We start from the raw sequence: 25,933 nt of genomic DNA, 5'->3' as shown, positions 1-25,933 counted from the left end.
CTTTAATCTTTGCATCAATTATTTAGACTTCAAGATATAAGTGTGGCATCATTTCAATGCTTCTAATAATATCAATTTCACTAGGATTCAGGAAGTGTTCATCTAGTCTTTAGGAGTTGTGTGGTCTTTGCGGTTTGGCCAATAATAGAATACTAGCATGGGTAAGCATAAGTTCTCAGCAATTCGGTTATTAAATAGTAAGAAGGATTGGGAATCCTTCAAATCTCATGTATTGTGAAGACTTAGTCGAATCTAAGTAGGGGAGAATCCTGTAGGTATTCAAGACAAGAGCAGGTATGAGACCAGGATGAGTTTTGCGTCCCCATCGAGGGAAAATAGCGGCCTAAGTGGCTTTCTACATTAAGGATTTACGAATGGGAGTTTGGGAAACTTCCTACATTTAGGTTTGCATTCTTGGTGTCCGATATCAGGCTTTAGGGGACCCATGTTGTGGTTCCATCCATGAGATGAGTATAACTAGGGTGTTCGGACGAGGGTGTTCTCGAATCTGAGTGTATTTGAATTGATAGATTGGGGGTAAGGCATAGGGCTGTGATTGTGGCGAGGTAAAAGTGTTGTACGACTGTGGGGGAACTGTATTATTCACTAGTATCCAGTTAAGGTGAAAGTGTTGTAACACTACGAGGGAGTCGTACCATGCACTAGTAGATAGTTCAGGTTAAAGGTTTGTAAGCCTGTGGGGGATCCGTAGCATTCACTAGTAGTCAGTTGTAGTGAAAGTCTTGTACGACTGTGGGGTAGTCGTAGCATTCACTAGTAGTCAAATAGTGTAGGAAGTGTTGTAAGACTGCAGCGTAGTCGTAGCATTCAGTAGTACTCAGATAGTGTAGGAAGTGTTGTAAGACTACAGGGTATCCGTAACATTCACTGACGGCCAGATAGCGAGGGAAACATTATGAGACTATGGGATGACCCGTAGCACTCACGGATTGGTCCAAATGAATTAGGACAGGGTGGGCCAGTTCATAAGGTTGTGAGTAGGTCACAACATAATTGGAATCAGGAAATGGTAGGTCGATGGAGTCCGGGTCTGGTGTAGGACTACAATTATTATGGTAGCATTCACCTTTTTGCATCAGATTTAGTGGCTACAGGTTGTCAGCCTATCATGATCAGATGGATGAAAGGATTGAAGGATTAGCTGAGTTTTCTGTCAAGTAAAAGTGTATTGCAGGGAAATTTGGTCTGTGACTCGGTTTTCTAGTGAGAACCTCAAATTATCAGAAATTGAGTAGCCAGTTGGGAGACAAGTGCGATGAATTCGGCAATGATTCAGGGTGGGCGGTCCATGAGGGACACAAACCGTCTCGAGACTTCAGATTTCTGATTGAGTAAATGTGATCATATTATAAGGAATTCATTCGTCTTTGGGTTTTAGAACCCTGCGAGGACTAGTTTTGGTTGCCTTGGAAACGTTGGGATATCCTTGTGGTTGTGGCCATGTTGCTCAAGTTGTTTGGCGTGTCAGGAATTCTAAGGAATGATTTCGAGGATGAAATATAATTTAAGTGGGGAAGAGTCGTAACATTCCGTTTAAAATTAAATAATTAAATAATAACTCTCAACCCCAAGATGTACATTTGTATTTATATTACCTTATAGTAGCCCCAAAATTCTTAATAATTTAGCATTGTGTTGGTTTTGGGGAGTTAAATGATATAATTTGAACTTTTGGGGGTTAAAAGTGTAATTCCAGGGTTTATTTTGTAAAGAATTCTAAACGTTGAGGTCAGTATGGTAATTATTGGATTTAAATTAAATAGATTTTTGGAAGCAAATGGACTTGGATTGAAAATAATTGAGGGGGGAGGGGTCGAAATTGCCAAAACGTTAAGATGTTTCAATGAGACGGGTTAAAACTCGTCACCTTACTCGCCAAGCTAACTCTAACCCTAAGAAGGCATCAGCGGCTACCTTGTTCCTTCCCTCCAGCAACCGCCACCCCCCCCCCCCCACCCCGCAGTCAACGTTGCAAAACACCAACTAACGCCACCGCAGTTGCTGCCGATGAATCTCGGGGCTGATAAGGTTGAAGTCGTGCCTACGTGTTGTTGTTCTCAGAAGTGCGTCCCTCCTCCTTCTGTCTCTTCATCGATCATGTTGTTGGTACCGCCCTTTTCCATCTTCTATCCAATAGACGTCGTTACCGCTGCCACTCCGAGCAACTCAGGTGGGATGTTGCTGCCACTCCGACTACCGACCGTCACCTCAATGGTGGCTAAGATGGGTATGTGTTGTGAAAGAACTCAAGTATTCATGTTTGTGTGTGCGTGTTGCTGCTACAATCGAGAAATGTGTGTGCGGTTGTTTGTTGGATCGAAACTGAGAAGATAACCACCATGGCCGCTAGCCATGGTGGTTGTTGTCTTCTGTCGCTTCTTTGCTGCCACCAGCCACCGTGGGGAGGGTGGTGAGGTGTGTGTGAGCATTTTTCATGAATTTAATGTTGTATGGATTTTTGTTTGGCCAGGAAAACATAGAAAACTCACCACCACCACCATAAGGTGGTGACCACCACCTTCTACCACTGCTAGCCACCATCTCTGGTGGCTGTGGGCTTTCGGGTGCGTTTGGATTAATGTTTGGAGTGCTTTTGGTGTTGTTTTGGCCTAATATCCTAACCACCACCACTGTGAGGTGGTGATTGCAGTTGTAAACCACCGCCAACCACCACTGCCCAAGATAGTAGTGAATGGTACCAGACTTGCTAGACTTTAATTAATGTAAAAACTTAAGTATTGGATTAATTGGTTTGTGATTTGGTTGGGAACCCTAATTAGGGTCTAGAAAACCCTAGTTTTGGGAATGTGAGTTTTGGATTTGTCGGGACCCGTGTTGGACCGTTAAATTTGGAATTTTGAATTACACATGACCACATTGTATGTTTGGTCTAGTGGAGTGATGGACTTAATAGATTAAGTCCTGAACTAAGTCTTTAATGGGTTAGGTAAGAATACTTAACCCTAATCGTAATTTTATGTGAAAAGCCTAATTAGGTTTGGGTTCTTGTTGGCCCTTTTCTTGGACTATGTTGTTGTGGGCCTTCGTGGGCCATTTCGAAACATGTTTATGGACTAATGAAATTATTGGGCTTTAGGATAAGGCCCATTAGAAAGGCTTGGTCCCTATTTATAAAATTGGGCAATAGGTGGTCCATAATTAGGCCTTGATGATTATGAGATATTGGACCATCGAAATAACAATTGTCAGGACTAGAATAAATTATTTTTGCCTTAAGGTAAGGGGAAAATGACTCTTGAGGGTAATTAACTTTTGCGTTTGTATTCATTTGGTCCCTTTCCTTTTTTTGTATTCAATATACCATCGAACTTGTTTTTTGTGTTCACCATAACCCTTTTGACCGGATTTTGATCTGTGATAGCCGGTCAAAGGGTTATGGTGAACACAAACAACAAGTTTGATGGTATATTGAGTACAAAAAAAAGGGACCAAATAAGAACAAATGAAACAGTTGGTTACCCTCCTTATTCATTTTCCCTTTACTCATTTATAGCAAATCCCACGTCATCTCCTACTGATATTAATGACTTTATGAGATTCATTCTTGCTTCTCTTCAAAACATATCTCACTAAAGAACATTATTCATACACGTACAACTTTGTAATGCACTTGAATATTTATTAGGGGAATCTTGACTAAGCAGATGCATTTCATCATTACATTTACATTTCAAATCAAATGATTTATCGTACCATGGATTCTAGACAAGTCTACAAATGAGTGGAATCACAAGTGCTGTGATTTTTGAGTTTACTTAGCTTTAAGATCGAATTCATGGGATAAGATACACCATTAATATGTACAATATCATGCTGCTTTTGTAGACACATCACCAAAATATACCTTGAGGTAAACGTTTATGCTGATAAATATACCTCTCATACACAGTCATATCCTTTTGCAGAGAGGTGTTGATAGTTAACCACAGTAAGCATAACATAGACTATGTTTTAACAAGGTTACCCCTTTGAAATGCTCTTGATATAAATTATAGCCAAAGAAGGTTGCGGTCTTTGATAATTTTGCAATTTTAATTTCATTTAACTTTTCAGGGAAAATGTCTCAAGAGGGTAACCAACTATTGAGTTCGTTATCATTTGGTCCCTTTTGTTTTTTTTTCTGTACTCAATATACCATCGAACTTGTTGTTTGTGTTAACCATAACCCTTTGACCAACTATCACAGGTCAAAATCCGGTGAAAAGGGTTATGGTGAATGCAAACAACAAGTTCGATGGTATATTGAATACAAAAAAAAAGGAAAGGGACCAAATGAGTACAAACGCAAAAGTTAATTACCCTCAAGAGCCATTTTCCCTAAGGTAAGACCATGTAGAGGATTGGGTCCAATTTGGAAAATTATGCCATATATTGGGCCTTGGTTTATTATTTGGCTTTTGGGCCTTCAAAATGTGTGTTTGGGTCTTGGGATGGGATATAGCTAGGTTCCGGATAATGTAGTCATTTTTTCCCCAAGCACGGACTTATGATTATATATTGGACACCAAATTATCAATTGGGTGTTTTTTTGATGTTGATAGCTCAGGAATCTGTCAACCAGCAGCTAGATTTTTATCTGCGGGACCTCGGCAATGTGAGGTGAGTCTCCTCACCATACCAATGAGTCGAAGGCATCAAGGCCGGCCCCTTATGTGATATATGGTATACTAGTTAATGTAGTGATATGTGGTATACTAGTTGGTTATATGTTATGTAGTATGCTAGTTGTTTCTGTGGGATTGCATGATGTGGTATTCCATGAAATACCATGGAGGTGCCCATGACACTTGGTTGTAAGATCATATGGGGATGCCCATGGCATTCCAGGTAAAGACCATGGGGTGCCCATGGCACTTGGTTATAAAACCATATGGGGGTGCCCATGGTATTCCAGGTAAAGATCGTGGGGTTACCCATGGCACTTGGTTATAAGACCATGTGGGTTACCCATGACATTCCAAGTAAGACCACGGGGGTGTCCATGGCACATAGGTGTAAGAGCACGTGGCGGTGCCCATGTCATCCTGGAGTAAGACCCTGGAGGGTGTCAACGACATCCTTATATGTTTATATGCATGGTTTATATGATTGATATGGACTATGTGATTGATTTGGCCTATATGATTGGGCCTATGTGACTGATATTGGCTTATGTGATAGATATGGCTTATGTGATTGATATGGATTATGTGATAAATATGGTCTATGTGATTGATATGGTTTATGCGGTTATGTGGATTATATGGATTACGTGGGGTATGATCTGTGGAATTCACTAAGCTTCGTGCTTAAAGTTTTATTAATGGTTTCAGGCATTATCGATTTGGAAAGGGATGGTCCAGCTTGATCGTAGCGCACACTTGTGTTTTCCGCAATATGTGATTTTGGGATGAACTCTGATAAATGTTTTAATTAGCAACCTCTTTGGAATTTTTGGATTAAACGATATCTATGTTTTGAATATAATAAAAATGATATTTTTACCATTGATTTTTTTGGGTCGTTACATCCTCCTAAGCACACTTTCCTCCGAGAGATTATTCATGGCCATACATAACATAATAACATAGTCCATATAATAAGGAAGTTTGTGAGAACTCGTCTAAATGACTGATAAGATAATTCACATAGTCAGCTAAGGTTACTAGTACTGCCTCAAACCACTACAAAATAATTAACTATAATTTAGTAATTAGGCATAATTCTTAACTTTCCTCTCTAGACAAGTATTTCTCCCTCTAATCCCCATCTTGGGGAAAAACACTGATTTATCCTTAATTAATAGTCTGAAACATACTTCTAATTACATTTTACCAATAGTAAACTGGTCAAAAATTCAAAGATCAATGGTCAACGATCCATCATGCAGTGGAAATCCCTTGATCGCATCATTTTCTAATCTCAAGAAAATAAGTGCGACACATACGAGCATCGTATAGTGGTCAGCCCTTGGCCGTGTCTCGATGCGTCTTGCAGAATAGCTTCTTCTTTATGCTATTATTATATTAATTCCAAACCACATATTTCTTAGGAGGCTTTAATACTCCCTTTAGGTCCATAAAAAATGAAACTTTATGTCGTGCACATCTCATGCAAGTCTCACATGAAACTAGGTCCAATGGTAAAAAACATTGTCCAAACTTCATGCATGGCATCAAATGGTGAGTAAAATCTAGATCTAAAATATGATAATCTTATAACTTCATATAGTAATTAATTTGCAAACTTTATTCCAATCACTCACTCAAAACTCCCAAAATGGACCAAATTTGCTTATAAACTCAAGATCTAAGTGAAATGAACCACAAAGGTCAAGCCTTGAAGGCTTACAAGAGTCCAGAAGTTGATAAGGGGTCTATTATGCTTTATTGATGGTTCCTTGAACCACAAATGCAGTCCTTCTTCCTTCAATATGCACAAAACAAGTAAAATGGGCTCAAAATGGACAAGAGGATGCTATAAGTTGATATTCCACTCTTAGAGGTAATGGAGGCTAAGTGTTGAGAATACCCTAGCCATCACATCCCTTAAATAGGGCTCAAGACCCAAAACTTAGGGTTTTGTGCATAAAGCCACCCCTCAATGTGCTTATTAAATGAATGTCGTGTTGTGGTGACATGACATCATCACACTAAGGTAAACCATATACCACGTTATGAGTAGGTAAATTTCCCCACATTCAAATTTAATTCAAAACAGGAGGGAGTTATGTTTACAAGAAATCTCTTACACATCCAAGACTTCTTCCTTTAGGCGATGCTTTCATTTATGAGGGACAATGCCTAAATAATTCCATGTAACTATTAAATAGAGTGTAACACTTCATTTTAAAGTTCGATTTTGAATGGTATTGATCTCTTTTTCTCTCATAAGAACCATATCTTCTCCCCTTGTTTTCTTGTTTTTGTCTTTTGAAGCTACTTCAAGATATGGTTCATTTAAGTACTTCTCCTTTAGTGCTTAATTGTGTTAAGCAATTATAGGCTTGAGAAATACTTTATACAAGATGAAGAACTTGCATTCTTGGTGGCTTTTTCTTATTGTTGGATACATTATAGAAAAACCGTACTCTTGAGTTTTTGCTGTCTTCATAAACCATCCAAAACCAAGTGGGATCAACGTCTTCAAAGGTTGTATTCTTAACATCTTATGTGTGTCATAATCTTTCTATTTCATATAATTGGATCATCTTGTTGGTTTTGTTCCAATGATCATAAAATAAACTAGTTATTTTAAAGTCTTCCGTTTTACGTTCTTAAAATTGCTTTATAAAAGGATAGTTTTTAGCTTCGTAAAACTCATCAGTGGTATCTGAGCCTTTTTTACATGTTAGAAAGATTTACTGAAGTGTTTGATAACCTTTGCTTTTTGAAAAACATGTTTAGTATTTCTTTTGGCAAAGAAATCACCAAGTATATTTTTTATGGCAACTTGATTTTATAATTGTTATTATATATGCAACCATGTTTTACATGCTACATGTTGATATTATGTTTTATGCATGCCAACTAATATATGATATTTGTTTTTTAAGCTTAATGCAACATGCTTATATTATGTTTTATGCATGATACATGAGATTTTAAACATTACTATCATCACCTCATAAGATGTATAAAATGAGTTTGTAAATCAAATGAGTTTTATTCTAAAATTCGTAAAGTCATAAGATTTTGATTATTAAAAGGATACTAAAATTGTGATTTTGAAACTCATCCAAAACTCCAAGTATTAACTATAAATGATGTTTTAATAAAAGACTATACTTCATTCTTAAAACGTTCTACGACTAAGCCTTAAATATAAGATATTCGTTTGTAATTCATTGTGACTAACGGTTAATAAAATGAAGTTTTGTTTGGTACCTAAAGAACCTTAATCAATAGATATGATTTTTTACAAAATATACATGAATTATTGGATGCATGAAATATTCATGAGTATGTGTTTATAACTATATTGTAAAATATATATAAAACCTTTTTCTTAAAAATGTAAGTCAATGTCGTCATTTTGAAGAACACTCGTGTGTCATTTGTATGGTTTCAGTGGCATAAGGTCAGTTGGTCATTAGGATTTTGTCTTACGATGTTGAAGGTGGCTTTGTACTTTCTAGTGCCAGTTGGATCACCTAGTCACTAGTTAGTTGCAATGTTACAAGGTTTTGAAAGAGTAAGACCCGATCAAGAATCATTTGTGATAAAGTTCACCTAAGCATGAGAGCCCTGGTGAAACATCCCAAAAATACAATCTAAAATTTTTGTTTTAAATCATTAATAAAACCATAGTAATCCAAATATCATATAAAAATCATAAATCGTGTATGTCAATTTATCATAAGATCTATCAAAATATAATAGAGTATAAGCATCCCAGACTAAACAAATGGTGTGTGCACCGCAATCATCCTGAGCTCTTCCCCTTGCCACCGGAAGTACCTGAAACCAAACTAATAGTTGTAAACACAAAGCTTAGTGAGTATCCCCAAACTACCACATGCCATACAACTAATCATGCTACTAGGAGATACGGGCGCCGCCCACACTCAATGAGGTACGAGCCACACCCACACTCAGCTACTATGAGATACGTGCCCCGCCCACAATCAGGTACTATAAGATACGGGCCTCGCCCCCACTCAGCTAGTCATGAAAATACATACAAGTACCACACAAATAACAAGTATAACTAAACATATAAATCTATACTATATCAATTATCTATTAGATACGGGCCCCGCCCACACTCAGCTACTATAAGATACAGGCCCCACCCACACTCAGCTACTGATCATACATATAAGTATCACATAGACAACAAGTATAACTAAATTTGTCAATCATTCATATATCCATTCTCAACTAAAGCTATTAGATACGGGCCCTACCTACCCTCTGCTAACCGGGAGATACGGGCCTTGCCCACACTCGGTTAACTGGGACATACAGGCCTCACCCACACTCAGCTACAAATCATACATATGCAAGCTGGCCTTGGTTCCTTCGACTCATTCTACTCGAGGAAAAATCACCTCACACTTCTAAAATCCCATGGATAAAACCCTAGTTGTTGGATGACAGATTCCCAAATCTGTCAACATCAAAATAGCACACAATTAATAATTAGGTCCCAACACATATCTATAAGTCCATGCTTGGGGTAAAAAGACTACTTTACCCCTAACTTAGGTTGATTCAAGCCCAAGGCCAAATCCAAAGGCCCAAAAGTCTAATAATCAACCAAGGCCCAACATATGGCCAAAGTTTCCAAATTGGGCCCAAACCTCTACATGGTCTCACCTTAAGGCCCAACCATTTATTCTTGATCTAATACTTGGCATTCTGATGGTCCAATATCTCATGATCATCAAGGCCCAATTATGGCTCATCTATGGAAAATTAGGCCCAAACCCCTCAAATGGGCATTACCCTAAATCCCATCTAATTATTCTAGTCCATATGATTATTCTTGGATGCCCATTATTAGCTAAATCACCAAAACCCAATAGAAAGGCTAAAGAAAGATTATAAAATAACGATTAGGGTTAAGTGTTTCTTACTTAACCAATTAAGGACTTAATCCATTAACTTCATCACTCTACTAGACAAATCATACGATATGGTAGGGCTTAATACATAATCCCAATCCAGTTGTCCAAAATGCGGGTCCTGACAATCCAAAGCCCATATATCAAAAATCCGGGTTTTCTAAACCCTAATTAGGGTTTCCAACCCATCATAATCTAGTTAGGCCCAAAAGCTAAGTCCTTAGGTCCATTAGGGTTTCATGAGGTCAATTAGGGTTTTCCTTAGTCGGGAACCACCCACTACCACCTCGGGTAGTGGTGGTCAATGGCGGCTCACGGCGGCGGCCACCACCTTATGATGGTGGTTACGGTTCTAGTCCCACTATGTCCGAGCATCCAAAAGCAAGCAAAAGCAAACCGCCACCCAACACGGCGGCTAGTGGCAGCAGCAGGCGACAGCCATCACCTCACGGTGGTGGTTATGAATTTTCTTATTATTATTCTAACTTCGATTACAAATTTACAAAGTTTAATCCAAAGTAACACACACAATAAGTTAAACACATACACAACACCACCCTTGAAGTGGCCGGCGGTGTTACATGCCGGCAACTACCACCTTACAGTGGTGATGGTGGCTGTTCTCGGTTTTCCGGCCAATTTAAACTTCACCCAACAAACTATATGTTCGCAAAACGACCCCAGCCACCCACCTGGTGGCGTATGTTGACGGCAGCAGCGACATCACTGACAACAGCCACCATGGATGGATGCCATGGTGCTTCTTCTTGGTCTCCGACCAACAAACACACGCATCTACAGCTTGCAATCGGCACACAATCACGCACACGGAATCTAAGCAAACATGCACCCCTTTTCATTGACGGAGCTCTCCACAAAATGCCGACGACCACCAAAAACTCAACAGGAGGCTACCGTAAGGAAATGACGGCATTATCAGGCTCCAACAGCCATAATCGGGGAAGAAACGGGAGGAGAATAAGCGAACTGGTAAGCAACACCGATATATGCAATGCTTGGTGATGGACGCGCCTCCAATCGTCAGCAACCGAAGTGACATGGAGATCGTGAATCATCCATCTTCACGTTAGATAGAATGATCTCCTACTGCCGGTCTTCATCCTCAGCCACACCAGAAATGATGGCAGCGACACTTGGCTCGATCGTTTGCCACCTCAACACGGTGGTGGAGACACCGGAAATAGAAGAAGGGGAGAGTGGAAACTGTTGCTTCCTTATAGGGTTACGGTTCCTGGAAGGGTGGTGATTATATACCCGGTTCCTTTAAAAGTATTTCTATAATGAAAACTACGGTCCCTCCCTTTTAAAATCATTTCAAATTCACTCGAATATTTACCCTTTAAACCCCACCTTCTAAAATCCCTTACAAATCAAGTCCTTATGTTATCAAATGGCCCCTCCTCTATGAAAACCTTTTCAACTTTGGTCCATAATTTACTCTTTAGCCCTTGCTTCCTTAAATCCTTTCATATTAAGTCCCATACTTACAAAACACCTCCTGTCTTCTAAAAATCTTTACACAATAATCTCGGTACTTGCACTTTTAACCCTTAACTACTTAAATGGTAATAATTAACTCCTCGAGACCAACACCTTGCTATTTTACTATTGATTTTAGGGCAAATATTATCCATTAATTCATCTATTTATTTATTTAATAAATGGGGTGTTACAACACTCCCCCACTTAAATTAGATTTCATCCTCGAAATCATTCTTTACCATTCCTTACATGTCAGACAACTTGAATGACATGGCCGCAAACCTAAGCATAACCTAGCCTTTCCTAGGCAACCAAAACCATCCCTCACAGGGCACTTTAAACCCAAAGATGCACGAATTCTACGCATTATTATCACATTACTCAATCTAAAATCCGCAGTCTCGGTATGTTCTGACTCCCTGACAGACCACCCATATAGATTCATTATAGTCGAATCTTGTTGTGAGTGACTTAGCATTACCCATCAATATGTTACCAGACATGAAGTCTTGAAATACCATTACTGCTTGAGACATTAAAACTGTCTTAAGTACTGAACTGCCTGAAGCAGGATGCTGCAACATGGCTGCTTCCTAAATCCACCCGGACCTCCCTGGTTGTAGCTTATCTAGAATGTTGAAGCCCTGCCCGGTTGCTGAGCCGAGAGCAATCTCACAGTCGCCCCGTGCGACTTCCGAACGAAATCCTTGTCTATCAATAGTTGCCACTAAGTATCTTACCATTGTGGCTCTAGCGACCTTCTGATTTAACTGATGAGGTCCATACATTGACTCCTGACGTCAACAAATCCAACGCTAATAGTGATTGCTACATTACCAATGGTAGCCTTGTATGACAAACGACCTTAAGCAGCCAATTGCTTCCTTGATCTCATAACTATAGCGGCGTTCCAGCGGTCTTATCACTGGCCCAAAAAGGTCTGATTCATCTGGGGAAATCCGTAATCCAATATATGGATCTGCCACACCCTCACTGATGCACCCGAACTGATGCGTACTATTGTTCCCTACGCAATCCAACACATTCACATGTTATCTACTAATCTAGTGAATGCTACGGCTACACCCACAGACCTACAACACTCTAGCACTATCTACCAACCTTGTAAATGATACGGCTAAACCCGCAGACTTACAACACTTCTAGCACTATCTGCTACCTTGTGAATGGTATGGCTACACCCGCAAACTTACAACACTTCTAGCACTATCCGCTAACCTTGTGAATGCTACGGCTACATCCGCAGACTTACAACACTTCCAGCACTACCTGATAACCTTGCGAATGTTATGGCTACACCCATAGACTTACAACCCTTCCAACACTACTTGCTAACCTTGTGAATGCTACGGCTACACCCGCAGACTTACAACACTTTCCACGCTGATCTAATTGCTGATTACTAATCTGATCACATCCAGCGTCGAGCATGCACATGACCTAACATCCCCAACCGCACTCATGTCCTGACTGGAATCCCCAACCCGATTCCCTGAAGCTGGCTATCAAACAGGATGACAATGCGATCTCATCATCGACAAGTTTTTTCGAACTTCCAACTCACATTTTCCTCAATCCGTACAACTGCTTGGGCTGTCTTCCTTCCCGACAAGGATACAAAACTTATCGCAGTTTCAAAATTGGTCCTGCTTCTGAATCACTAGATGATTCTCCCCCACTTTGATTCAAGTAACATCTTACAGCACACAATACTGGAAGGATTCTCAATTCTTCTTACCATCCCATGAACAATATGTTGGAAACCAAGGCTTACCATTGCTAGTATTCCAATACTAGCCATTCCAAAAGATCACACAACTTCTAAGAACCTGATGAATACTTCCCGAATCCACAATTAGCGAAATGACCTTCCGCTACACACTAATAATTCTCTATATGCAAATGGCATATCACATCTCCTTGAAAATATAATTCAAACACAAAAAGAGCATAACCTCGAGTTACACTTACTCAAAAAATTGGAACAAAAGGCTCCACCGTGCAGTTCCCTGTAAGTTTTGCATCGAAACTAGCCCTACTGCCCTCTCAAAAGCTAATCTGAAATATTGGGTCTCCTCCCGAGACCCTTCAATATAAGCAACTGATCTGGTTCCCTCTTCCCAATGTGCTCCAAGTAAATGTCTCTTCTAGGGGTCTCGTTCTAGGGCTCTATACATCATATCATTCAGGGTCTCACACCCCGAGATACTCACGATCTCCCTGCTATCATTCTGCAGTATGTCCCGATACCTTACCTTCTTCATTTCCTCATCTGTTGCATATTGTGGTACCAACTAAGCTCTCCCGAGACTTGGCAGTGATCTCTGCCATAGTATCAATCGTATGGCGGAGATCTAACAACTCTCGCACCAACTACTGCGCCTCAATCACATGGGCAAACTCTACCCACAATCTAGTAGAAATGTCATCCCATAACTTTGCATAGACCGCATCATCACCCAACTCACTACGAACCTCTTCCCATCAATCACACGCTCTGTCATTTAGGAGACAGGAAGTAAGTCGGATCTTGTCCGCTTTCGATACAATGGATGGTATGAAAAGTGTTGGGGACATCAGCCAACCATCTGCTGCTAGCAATGGGGTCCCTAACCCCCATGATAATCGAGAGCTTCACAAGCTTTAGATTCCCGAAACATCAACGTACACGTCCCTATCATGACTGTTATCTCAGTACAGAATGCACTCAGCCTCTCATCACAAATCTCTAAAATACCCTCCTTGATCATGCCGAAGATCACAGGAATCTGATAAGTGATACTGTGCGTACTCTCTGATGGAATGAACTTGCTCATCTGACTATCAAGCTGCCCGGCTCCAGAGTCTGAGCCTGATCCCTCGTAGATACCAGAACTGCCATCTGATCTACCACATAGGGTCACCATACATAAAAATATACAATCCCAATCATCAGAATACTCATCCTAACTCGACGCATCTCACACAATACAAGTTTCCTGGGTTCATCTCAGCCTTCCCTTATTCGAGTACAGATCCTCTACTTTCAATAGTATGGGCCCATACTACCTTCCACATCTATCTGTACTTTCCTCAAGGATTTCCTCGACTCCACCAAGTCCCTTACTACTACTACTACTGCTCCCAGTACTACTCTCATCCTAGGCTTTCCTTAGGGTAATCACCATCCCACTCTCCGCCATCAGTGCATAAGAAGTCCCTTCTATCTTCCCCTAACTAGTTCGCAAATACCATTACATATCACTAAGACTAGATAATTATTTGAATAAAAGGTTCTACCCTACAATGGTTAGACTCAAACAAGAGCTGCAAAATAAGGCTAAACCTAACCTTCTGAAATTATTTAGTCCTCACAATATTTAACTTAACATATTCGTTTACTAGTTAGTAAAAGATAACTAGGACTCCTAAAAGCACAAAGAAAGCTGCATTCGAGCATTGAGTACACGTAATCAAGCATATCCTAAACAGGCCAACATATCACTAACTAATCTGTACTAGCATGCATTTTATAAGGTTGATACACATATAACATGCACATAAGGCATCCTTCCTAGTTCCTTATCCCTAATCTAGCATGCATTTCTAAAAAACATATTATAACATAAACTTATATGGATAATTTTGGAGTACTTACTTGAGCTCAACTGATTGCATGCACCACAACATTTTCTCATTTTCAAAGTTCTTTTCACTTTTCAAATTTCTTTTCTTTTTCTAAGTTTGTTTATTAAAATGATTTTCTTTTGAAAATTTTTATATACCAATTCCTTCGTTTCAGTTCAGACACACCCGAGAGTATGCCCGGATTCCTCAAACCAAGGCTCTGATACCAACTTGAAACATCCCAAAAATAAAGTCTAAAATTTTCATTTTAAAACATTAATAAAACCATAGTAATCCAAATATGATATAAAAACCATAAATCTTGTACCTCAATTTATCATAACATCTGTCAAAATGTATCAGAGTATAAACATCCCAAGCTAAACAAATGATGTGTGCAGTACAATCATCCCGAGCTCTTCCCCTTGCTATCGGAAGTACCTGAAACCAAACTGAAAAATCTAAGCATGAAACTTAGTGAGTCTCCCTAAACTGCCACATACCATACAACTAATCATACTACTAGGAGATACGGGCCCTGCCCACACTCAATGAGATACGAGCCCCACACAGACTCAACTACTGTGAGATATGGGCCCCACCCACACTCAACTACTATAAGATACGGGCCCCGCCCACACTAAGATACCATGAGATACGGGCCCTGCCCACACTCAGCTACTGTGAGATACGGGCCCCTCCCACACTCAACTACTATGAGATGCGGGTCCTGCCTAAACTCAGTTAGTCATGAAAATACATACAAGTACCACACATATAACAGGTATAACTAAACATATAAATCTATACCATATCAGCTATCTATGAGATACGAGGCCCGCCCATACTCAGCTATTGAACATACATATAAGTATCACGCAGATAACAAGTATATTTAAATCTATCAATCAGTTATATGTCCATTTTAACCTCAAGCTATGAGATACAGGCCCCGCCCACACTTGGTTAACTGGGACATACAGGCCTCGCCTACACTCGGCTACTAATCATACGTATGCAGACCGGCCTAGGTGCCTTCGACCCATTCTACTGGAGAAAAACTTACCTCACACTACTGAAGTCCCGTGGCAAAACCATAGGTGTTGGATGATAGATTCTCGAATCTATCAACATCAAAATAACACCCAATTAATAATTGGGTCCCAACACATATCCATAAGACCATGCTTAGGGTAAAAGACTCTTTACCCCTAACTTAGCTTGATTCAAGCCCAAGGCCCAATTCAAAGGCCCAAAAGTCTAATAATCATCCAAGGCCAAACATATGGCCAAATTTTCCAAATTGGGCCCAAACCTCTACATGGTTTCACCTTAAGACCCACCTATTTTTTCTTGATCCAATACTTGTCATTCTGATGGACAAATATCTTATAATCATCAAGGCCCAATTATAGCCCATCTATGGCCCAATTTTCCAAATTGGGCCCCAAACCCTTCACATAGGCCATACCCTAAAGCTCATCTAATTATTCTAGTCCATATGATTGTTCTTGGATGGCCGATTATTAGCCAACACCAAAAACAAAGAGAAAGGCCCAACTTAAGGCCCAAGCAAGATTAGGGTTTTCATATAAAATGACGATTAGGGTTAACTGTTTCTTACATAGCCTATTAAGGACTTAATCCATTAAGCTCATCACTTTATTAGATAAATCATATGGTATGGTAGGGCTTAATACATAATCCCAATCCGGTTGTCCAAAATGCGGGTCCCGACAATCCAAAGCCCATATATCAAAAATTAGGGTTTTCTAAACCCTAATTAGGGTTTCAAACCCATCACAATCCAATTACGCCCAAAAGCTAATCTTTAGACCCTTTAGGGTTTCATAAGGTCAATTAGGGTTTTCCTAAGTCGGGCACTACCCACTACCACCCCGGGTAGTGGTAGTCAATGGCGGCTCACAGTGGCGGCCACCACCTCACGGTGGTGGTTATGGTTCTAGTCCTACTATGTTCGATCATCCAAAAGAAGGCTAAACACAAGAAAAAGCACACCGCCACCTAACACGGCGGTTGTGGCGGCAGCCACCACCTTACAGTGGTGGTTATTAATTTTCTTATTATTATTCCGACACCGATTACAATTTTACAAATTTTAACCGAAAGTAACACACACAGCTAGGTAAACACACATACACACACAACCACCCTTGTGGTGGTCGGTGGTGGTACATGGCGGCAACCACCACCTCACGATGGTGGTTGTGGTGGATTTTCTCGGTTTTCCAACCAATTGAAACTACACCCAACAAACTATATATTCACAAAATGACCCCAACTACCAACCTGGTGGTGTATGGCAACGGTTGCAGTGACATCACCAACATCTACCACCATGGCTATCCAACATGGTGGTTCTTCTTGGTCACCGACCAACAAACACACGAATCTATAGCTTGCAATCAGCAAACCATCATGCGTATGGAATGTAACCAAACACACACACCTTTCTGTCGACTGAGCTCTCTACAAAACACTGATGACCACCAAAAACTCGACAGGAGGCTATCGTAAGGAAATAACGACAGTTTCGGGCGCCAATAGCCGCAATCGGGGTAGAAATAGGAGGAGAATAAGCGAACCGGTCAGCAACACCAATATATGCAGCGCTTAGCGATGGACGCACCTCCGATCGGTAGAAACTGCAGTGGCATAGCGGCTGTGACTCATTTATCTTCACGTCTGACGGAATGATGTCCCACCGTTGGTCTTCATCCTCATTAACAACAGATTCGACGGCAGCGAAACTTGGCTCAGTGGTTTGTGACCTCAACACGGTGGTAGCAGTGCTGGAAATAGAAGAAAGGGAGGGTAGCGGCTGTTGCTTCCTCTTAGGGTTAGGGTTCCAGAAGGGTGGTGATTATATACCCGGTTCCTTTAAATGTTTTTCCATAATGACAACTATGGTCCCTCCCTTCTAAAATCATTTCGAATTCATTCTAATATTTACCCTTTAATCCCCACCTTCTTAAATCCCTTATAAATCATGTCCTAATGTTACCAAATGGCCCATTCTCTAAAAAAAACTTTTTCAACTTAGGTCCAAATTTACTCTTTAGCCCCTACTTCCATAAATATTTTCATATTAAGTCCCATACTTACCAAACACCCACTGTCTTCTAAATATCTTTGCAAATAATCTCGAAATTTACACTTTTAACACCCAACTTCTAAAATTATAATAATTAACTCCTCATGACCAACACCTTAATATTTTACTATTGATTTTAGGGCTACTATTCATCCGTTAGTTCATCTATTTATTTATTTAATAAACAGGGTGTTACACCTGGGGCATAGATAAGATCAATAATGCCAAGTTAAGAAATAGTTCTTTAGGATCTCATTATCTAGGAATTACATTTTGATGGTATTGGTAATCTCTATATACCGAGTTGGATTAAGTGGATGGGATAAAGGTAACCTAACCGTTTACTTGTTTAGTAACTTGGATCATAAACTTTAATAAATTGATGTTTTAGAGACAATAAAAAGTATTAATTTTTAAAGAATTAATACTAAAAATAGAAAACGAAATTTTGTTAAATTATGTATATGACTGCTAATACTTCTGAGCCCTATACAACCTCTCTTTTTTTGAGTTTCAAGAAATAAATAACATTTGATGGTTATGATTTCTATAACAGGTATAAAGTCTTCATATTTTTCCTCAGGGAAAATATATATATATATATATATATATATATATATATATATATATATATATATATATAGTGAAAAATCTCATTCCTAAACAACCTCTGCCAACCAGTAAGTCTAATCATGATGCTTTATGGAAGCATTATTGTGATGATGTTGATGTGTCTTGCATCATACTTGAATAATGACCCTTTACCTGCAGAAGGTCTTGGAGAATTATGAAGCACATCAAATATTTCATCAAGTAAAGCATATATTCATTTTGAACAGTAGAATCTAGTTCAAACCTATTCGATCATTGGATAAAAGGAAGGTCTAAGAGATTATGTAGTCTATGAAACTTATAGTTGAGTTAGGGGAAATATAACATAAACCCAAGAAATCAAGATAAGGCCAAAATGATCAATGTTGTTTCTACTGTGGAGAAACTGGACACTGAAAAAAAAGAACTTCTTCTCTTATGCCACCAAGCTAATGAAGTCTAGCATGACAAACACTTCAGGTATCTATATGATATAATTATTTATTTTTCACCAATTACTCGACTATTTAATACTACATGTGACACTAATACTTAATATTATGTGCAAAAGGTTAAAAGAAATAAGAAACTGAATACAGATGAATGGTATTTTATGTTAGAGATATTGTAAGAGTGGTTAATGATTATGCTGGAGCTTTTGATTACAAAATAGTCTGTAATTTAAACAATAGATGTTTTGTATCTATTATTATAGCAACATGTAACAATTGCAAGTTTTAAATTAATTTAGATTTACTTATTATTTAATGGATGTTTACATTCATGTTATGAAACAATGTATTCTCTGTTAAGAATATTTTCTCATATTATTATTTACGAAGTAAATCTATATGTTTTCATTAATGCGGGATGGCGCCTAACTAATTTCATCCATTTTGGAGTTAGTTTTTGAAAGGTCTTGCTCTTTTTCTCTCTCATAAGAAGTGTAAGTTTTCTCCCTCTTTTCTTCTTCTTATCTTGTAAACCTAGTTAAAGATATGGTGCATTGAAGTGATTCTACTTTATTGCTTAATTTTGTTAAGTACTTAAAGGCTTAAGAATACTTCTTACAAGATGATGAACTACATTCTTATTGGCTCACTCTTATTAGTGGATGCATTATAAAGAAACTCTATTCTTGAGTTTTTTCCATCATCATCAACTCCCCAAAACCAATTGTGATCAAAGTCTTCAAATATTGTATTCTTAACATCCTATGGTTGTCATAATCTTTTTACTTCATGTAAATGGGCCCTCTTTGTGGTTTTGTAAAATTAATCATAAAATAAACTAGTTATTTTAAAGCCTCCCATTTATGTTCTTAATTTCTAAAAGGATCATTTTTAGCTTCCCAAAACCCATCAACATCAACCTTTCGAGATAGTGTCATTGTAACATAATCTAGATGGTCTAGCCACTCCACATAACCAACAATAAAGATGACATATCTCTGGAAAACAACTTCTAGTTATCCATCAGTCATAATGGACAAAATATCACATATTCATTGTTCTTTTGCTATTGAAAAAACAAGTATATCAACAAATAAAGAAGAAAAAATTTACAAAATATGAAAAAACAAAATCTTAATGGGAACAAAGAAGGTGAAGAATCCATGTAACGTTAAATGGAAAACACAATTGTCTCTTCTTTTCTTAAAATGAAAACACAATCATCTCTTATTTAATTATAATTTAAACTCGCCCTGACACGATGATCATAGGGTGACAAAATATAAATAAAAAATTGTCAAGAAACTATCATTATACTATGCACGCCGGTATTTGCCACCAAAACCAATAAGTCTAGAATCTGTAGTCGTGCAGGCTTATCTACACTTTTTGAATTAGGGGGATTTTGTAGTATAGCCCACTGGTCAGCCAAGCTCTAATTTCACATAACCCCAAACCCGGACTCCATACATTTTTGTACTTACAATCCAGATTATGGTGTCAACTTCTACCATCCAAAAAAATTATTGTGCTTCAAGTACTTCAGAACAACACATCAAACAAAACCTTGCTCAATCATCGTACTCTCTCAAGTATGTACCCCCTTAAATTGAACGTCAAACAACAGAGCCTATTCTAGGCTCAAACCAGACTTACGGTTTGTCCTAACTTTCCATTTGTGATTGACAAGTACAAAAGACCATTTCCATTCACATGGAAATCTGGCACTATATGTTCTCTACTCCTAACTCAAGATTTCCTCATGGGCTTGGTTGCATCATGTATAGACATTTACCCAATTCTTATATTAAATACGATAAAATATATGAAATTTTGCTTTTTTGAATATTATCTAAAAATATAGTGATTCCATCTGATAAAAAGTTACCCTAAATTTTCTAAGGGTTTTTGGCACTATAATAGAACAAAGTTTGGCAAATTTATACATTTAGTCACTTATTTATTTGTTATGCTTAATTGAGCCTTAATGTTAGGAAAGGGAAATGTATACTGTTTACATGACATGCTGACATGGCTTGACATATGTGAGCTCGTTTTCAGCATTGTTGTAACATCCACAAAATTCGAGCCAACTTAAAACTTTTTAAATCATTTAAAACCATTCAGTTATTACAATTTGTACGGTCACGCCTTCACCTTCCTGCAACCATCCGTTGAACCTGAAACAATAAATTGAAATTGTAAGCCTGGAAACTTAGTGAGTTGCCCCCAAAATACCCATACACACAACAATACACATATAATAACAAACGACATACTATGGGTCTAATCATCCATTGGGATGGAATACCCCAGGCCCTCAACCATCCGGTAGGAATGTCGACATACTGTGGGTCCAATCATCCATTGGGATGGAATACCCCAGGCCCACAACCAATAGGTTGGAACACCCACATACTATGAATCAAATCATTCTCGGGATGGAATACTCATGGGCCACAACCAACAGGTTGGAATGCCTAGGTCTATTGGCTTTCGCACAAAGCATATAAGCCTCAACCGCAAAACAAACATGTGCACATATCACAGATAACAGCCTATAGACACACAAACCGATCTAAAAGATCATAACAACATAACAACATCCTAGCTACCAAGATACTGATCTAACGGATCATAGAAACATATGACATCCTATCTACCAGGATACTGATCTAACAGAGCATAACAACATATAACATCCCATCTACCAGGATACTGATCAAACGAATCATAACAACATATATCATCCTATCTACCGGGATGCCGATCTAGCAGATCATAACAACATGTAACATCCTATCTGGAAGGATACCGATCTAACATATCATAATAGCATATAACATCCTATATACCTGGATATGGATCTAACATATCATAACAGCATATAACATCCTATCTACCAAGATACCGATCTAACAGATCATAACAACATAACATATCAGCATAACAATCCGAAAAGGGCCGACCTTGGTGCCTTAGACCCTTGAGTATAGTGAGGATAACTCACCTCGCACTGTTGACTTGAACGATAAGCTCAAACTCTTGGATTACCGCCACAAACTCCTCCACCGATATTCACCATAGAATCATACTCATGAATTTCTAACTTCCCAAAATACCCCAGAAGTCAAATGGGCAACCCTTGGTTAAATTCAAATTCAATGATCAAGGTCAACAATCCATGTTGACCCGACTCATCGAGTGCAGTCACTGACTCATTGAGTTCTTCCAAAACTCGAGTAGTTGTGAAAACCCCCACTGACACGTCGAGTTTCCCTACAACTCACTGAGTCCAAGCGTGTCCAAATGTCGGGAAAACCCAAATTGACTTGCCGAATCCATGTAGAAGTCCTTGCACGACAATCTTCATCGGACTCACCGAGTTGACCATGCAACTCACCGAGTCCCTTCAGTCCATTATCTATTCAGACACTTTTTAAGCCAATTTAAGGTCCCATATTGTAGGTCCCGCTTCCCAAGGCATGTTTATCATGTAAAGTTGCAAACTTTACGTGCATGCAAGGATCATAATGCCAAAACCAATCTTGCAATGGAGTTTTACACTTAAGGATAGGCTTATATTTGCTAAATATGAAAGCTTTATGGACTTCGAGACCAAAGAGAGTTTAGATATGAAGTTACAACTTCAGATCTTAGCTCATACCCAAGAATAACTTCTTCATATGCTAGAAAAGCCCAAATCTTTAACCCAGTGAGATCTAGAATGAAATGAGATCAAGGAAACGACTTGATACCTTCCAAAAGATGCTAACTGAGGTAGATTTCCGATCCCCACACATTCCTTGCTTTTATCCACTTGCTCTCCAAGCTCTCATCACTAATATCCACCTTCTAAAGCTTGAAACATACAATAATGACGCACACACATGTATTAGGGTTTGTTGGGCTCTCAAGAGGCTGTAAAGGGACTAAAGGAGGCTTATGATCCTTTAAATAGGGTGCAAAACCCCGAAAATTAGGGTTTCATCCTCCAGCTCCTACTCATCGAGTCCCATCTTGGAATCGATGAGTATGTCACTTAAACAAGTGGCCCAATTCGCTTCTACTCGACGAGTCAAGGCATCCAACTCGTCAAGTAGACCTTGAAATTTATGAAAATTAAAGCCATAAAATTATCACTTGAGATTCGGGGCGTTAAAATTGTAGCACAACAAAGTTTGGTGAATTTACACATTTAGTCACTCAAATAACCGATTGTTGTTGTATCAAGTCATATAATGGGGGTAATTGATAGGTAAAATTCTACTTTAATGGTCTACTAGGCACAAAAATACTTTAGTGACTAAATGTGCAAATTCGTCAAACTTTGTTGTGCTATAGTGCCAAAAACTGGATAAAGTTGGAGGTTGGAAGAAGTTATGCTAAACAAATTGATCATCATTATATACTTATAAAGCTAGCATCTTTCCTTTCACCACATTCATTTGAAACTCTCATACGTTTTTCCTTTCACCACATTCATTTGAAACTCCCATGAATTTTCAATTTCCTTTCAATAATAATTATAATTTGGCTATTTAAGTTAAATAAATACCAAATCTAAAGTATAATCATACATGAACTAAATTTCAATATTAAAATAATATCTTTACCTCTACTTATAAAGTTATGTTTTTTTTTAACTTTTAACATATAATACATAATTTATTAATTTAATATATTGTTGAATGTGAATCATTATCATTTTAAAGATACAATTTTGGAATAATTTGTATAAAATACTTACATTATTAATTTAAATATATAACATTACAGTATAAACTTAAATACAAATTTTCGTTTAACTTAAACAACCCTAAAGTTAAATAAACTAAATTGTTAAATAAATATCAAACCTAAAGTGTCATCATAAATAAACTAAATTTCAATTTAAAAATAATATATTTATTTTTACGTGTAAAGTTGTGTCTTTAACGTTTAAAATATTATACTTAATTTATTAGATTTAATATGTTGTTATATGTAAACTATTATCATTTTAAAGCTATAACTTTTGAATAATTTTGACAAAATACTTAAAGTCAACTTAAATATAACATTATAATGTCGACATAAATATAAATTTTAGTACCACTTAAAAAACCAAAGAATATTTTGTAAATAGTTCAAAGTAATAAATTGTAGTGATAAATACAAAAAACTAAATTGTAATCTCAAGTTAACTAAAATATTTCCTGAAGATATTTTTATAATCATTAAAAATTTTCAAATAAGTAACTTAAAATAACTTACAATAAGCATAGTTAAAAATAACTATAAATGATTATATTGTTACCTTTAAAATCAAAAAATAATGTTTGATTTTTCTAAATAATTATAATGATAGAAATTAAAATACTAAGCAAATAAATTTTAAAAAATTAATTAACAATAACAAAAACTATAAATAACATTTTTACCATATATTTTATTTAATTTTATACATGTGTAACTCGCAAGTAGAAATCATTCAAAGATTGAGATTATCAAGTTATAACAGATTTATATATTATCACATATTCAAAATAATCAATATATTATATCAATTTAGTATACAAATTATTATATTAAATTTAACAACAATGTTATTTTTATATATAAAAAAAACATATATTTATAAAGAATTCAACTATATAGTTGTTCATGCGCAACGCGCAAACTTTCTCCTAGTTACATGATAAAGGTAGTACAAAGGTGTTCTTCTGTATATTGTAACCTTAATTTAGGGCAAATTTCAAGAAGGTCACTGTATGACCACACATTATTAATTTTGATATCAAGTTTTTTTTCTTAATTATGTCACTATATTTACAATTTTGTTGTAATATCAACCAAATGTCATGTTATTCATGCTCTCATGATAACTACTTTTCAGTAATTGGACAAAGTCACTAAGTTTACCAAAATTTCGATTTTGACACTGAGTCAAATTGTAAGAAAGTCATTATATTACCATAAATTTCGATTTTGAGACCTAGTTTTGTTTTCTCTCAATTATATCATTGCATTAATTTTTTTTTGCAATGTGAACCAATTGACAGATTCAATAGATGTTATTGTGGTTTAGAAACTCGATTTGTCAAATGAATAAATAAAGGTTGGTCCAATTGTTCAAACCTACTTACAAGTAAGCCAAAAAGGCATGATCACCATTTCAGGAGTTGTTATTGTGTTTGTAGGCTCGATTTGTACAACAAATAATAAAGAATCTACAAGGTCGATTTAGTTGTCTACTTCAAACACAACCTCATATGTAGGTCTAATTTGTGATCAACTTCAATATCTAATTAACCTTCGGTTACGTTGTGGAGTAACCTATATAAAGAAAAAAAAAACCTTCTATATTGATTCGAAAACAACTACCAATCCTATTATGTTCAAATAGATAAAAAAAAAAAAAAAAAAAAAAAAAAAAAAAAAAAAAAAAATGGACACACAAGAGGTCCGAAGTTTAAATATCGACATGCTCAAAATATTATTAATGAATATTATTACCGTTTGGTGATTGATCTTCCGTATAGACCAGTAAAAGAGTTAACATCCGCTGCATTACAATTTACTTTTTTTAAATGTTATTATACTAGACAATATATAGTTTTTTTTAATATTATTTTGTACTGTACGTAGATGTGTCACTTGTGTGGTAACTTACCTCGTATATTGTGTATTATTGTTTGGTGTAACTGGATGTAGAAGGAAGGACAGGTGGTTGCATTGAATTGTGTCTTAATATACCTCATGCCATTTAGGTATGAGCCTTCAATAACAATTCATTACCATGAAGTCGTTGGTACACATTCACATGCCAATCCTCAGAACTCATGTCTTTATATTTATTTTATATTTTGCATTTTTCCATACAACAAAAATCGATATATGTATTAAGCTAGAGGTTAATCAACAGACAAGACTACATAGAGGCAACGTAACGAAAAACACAAACAAGAGCAGAATTGTAGAAAAAACAAAAAGGTGATACACTCCATTCGTACTAGTACAAAGTCTGCATTTTCGCCATAAATTTTACCAATAAGAGCCAATTTTGGAATTGAT

This window comes from Lactuca saligna, chromosome 2, assembly GCF_052625555.1.
Source record: "Lactuca saligna cultivar CGN05327 chromosome 2, ASM5262555v1, whole genome shotgun sequence".
Lineage (NCBI taxonomy): Eukaryota > Viridiplantae > Streptophyta > Magnoliopsida > Asterales > Asteraceae > Lactuca > Lactuca saligna.
This window is presented reverse-complemented; position numbering follows the sequence as displayed.